Source organism: Eurypyga helias, unplaced genomic scaffold (assembly GCF_000690775.1).
Source record: "Eurypyga helias isolate BGI_N326 unplaced genomic scaffold, ASM69077v1 scaffold16473, whole genome shotgun sequence".
Lineage (NCBI taxonomy): Eukaryota > Metazoa > Chordata > Aves > Eurypygiformes > Eurypygidae > Eurypyga > Eurypyga helias.
The window spans coordinates 4,659-6,987 of record NW_010239353.1 but is presented as its reverse complement, the minus strand read 5'-3'; positions in this window follow the sequence as shown (position 1 = coordinate 6,987).

Genomic DNA, 2,329 nt, shown 5'->3' with positions numbered 1-2,329 from the left:
ATTTATTTTTCTGCATGCTGTGAAAGAATGCTTTTACCCTACTTCCCAGCATTAACACAGCCTATGATTGCCCATACATCAGACAACAGTGGTTGCTATAGTCCTAAAGATACAAGGACAGAATTAGACTAAATGGAAAAAAGAGGATTCACAAAGTGTCTGTAGGCTGACTGCTCCATCACCATTCCCTACTTGCCCACTGCAAGCACTCAAAATCAGACCCTGGCTGTAGACACATTTGTTTGCTGCCGTGCTAGGGAAGGAAAACACCCACCTACCAGCCTGCTCCAGGCTCTTTGTTATCTTACTCCATACTACAATTTGTTCACTTGCTGTTGGGAAAAGCACCCTCATTTTCATTAACATAAAGTTAATGAAGCCACGTTGTTGGGAAAAAACCAACCAAAACCCAAGAAAAGCAAGGGGTTCTGCACATCCCGGGCCAGTCATCAAACTACACTGTACTGTCTGGGCATTCTGCAGACAAAAATGACACCAAAAAAGTTTCTGTTTCTTTACTAATGTGTAGTTGCTACAGCAATAATGCTATCACCTTGTCAGTCAGCAGCTACCACTCAGCCTTACAGTTCCACATGGCATAGATAACAATCCGCACTTGGACCTAGTCAACGGTAGCTTAAGCTGTTTTAGAGATGTGGCAGGACTACATATAAAATATAACAATATATAAAAATGGTTACAGGCCTCAGGTCTGAGGCCTATAACAGGTATGTAACAGTTCAGGTCTGTCTTCAGTCTCAGGATCCACTCTAGCTCAGTCTCCTGTCTCCTAGGCACCCTTCAGGAATGAGGCTAAAACCTGCTTTCTGAAGAGTACAGACTTCAATAGATGGTCAACAGAGAAGGTAATATGTCCGGTTTTATATACTGCCCTCATTGCAGCAGTATTGCACCATCCCATCTTTTTTTCTGTCTACTTTCAGCTCTATAGCATATGGAAATGCAAGGGTAAAACAAGGGATTACATAGCTTATCAAAGGCTGCAGCACAGCAGTAACCCAATGTGCTCACACCACAGTCCCTTAAGGACTAGGGTCCCTAGGGTATTCATGGTCTTTATGGTATTAAACATCTTTGATGCACAGGGTTAGGCAAAACCAGGAAAGCTTTTAATTCAGATCAGATTGTTAAGGAACATGACAATAATTGTTTTGTCTTCTTGCGTACTGTAGTGCATAGTTTGCTTTCCAGATAATCTGGGAATGTCACTTAACAAGTTCCATGTTAATGAGAGGGTCTAAGAGCAGAATGAAGCTCTTACTCGCTCCCAATCTCTTCCAGTGGGACACAGCAGTTTGTGGCTTTTGATCTTTTACATAAGATTAATAGTTTTAACTTTGTTAAAGGGTGTGTTTTGCAACCTGTGGTTTGTAGAAGCATGTAGAGTGAAGACCATTCTGGACTTTCCAGACATATCTATGACATGGTGGCAGCAGGCAAGGCTTGATGAGGAGGTGATTCCTTCTGATCTCATGGCCCTACCTACATGAGCAGAACAGAATTGTGATGTTCACTGTGATAGCAAGTCCTCCAGAGGTTTTGAGCAAGCTGTCTAATTTCGCCCCTATTGTTTCTGCATCCAGTCAGGTCAAGAGAAAACAGACCTCCTTTACTCCACAACAGAGAGTGGGATCAGTTAACACTAGTAAAGCTCCTGAAGATGGTACATGTTGGGTAATGAAGATACAGGCACAGAATTTGATCCTCATAAAGGGAGTTCCCTTTGCAGTGCTGTGAGAAACACAAAGAAATCCTGTTTTGACTAGTTAATTGAGCAAACATTCCATCCTGCCCCAAAATATGCATGCTATGCTTTTTCAGATTTTTTTTTTTTTTGGAAGTATATCACCCCTTAGCATGTTCATGTCTCCACCAGTCTGAAGAGCAACTGCCTGTTCCAGCCCCTGGGGCTCACCTGCTGCTCCCCCACCCCTGTCAAGTTGGATTTCATTAAAGAGCATGTTGGTTGCAGTGGATTGTTTCATGCACTGGGAATGGGAAGACTTGTATATTTACCACCAGATTGGTTGTGCTGTCCACTCCCCCACCAAGCTTCCACCTCCCTTGGCTGTTCTCTGTAGTGCCGTTGATGGCACACTGTCAGCCCTGCCTTTGCTTGCCCACCTCTCCCAGAAACGCTGGTTGAGTGCTCTTCTACTTGGTGCTGCTTCAGCTGTGCCAGATAGCCCTTCTGCCCTCCTCCATACAAAATCCAAGTTTCACCCACCGCTAGCAAAACTCCTCACAAGCCCTCCCTCATCTCTCTGGTGCTCTGAATTCTCCCCCTCTCCTCCCTGTGCTTTTCCAT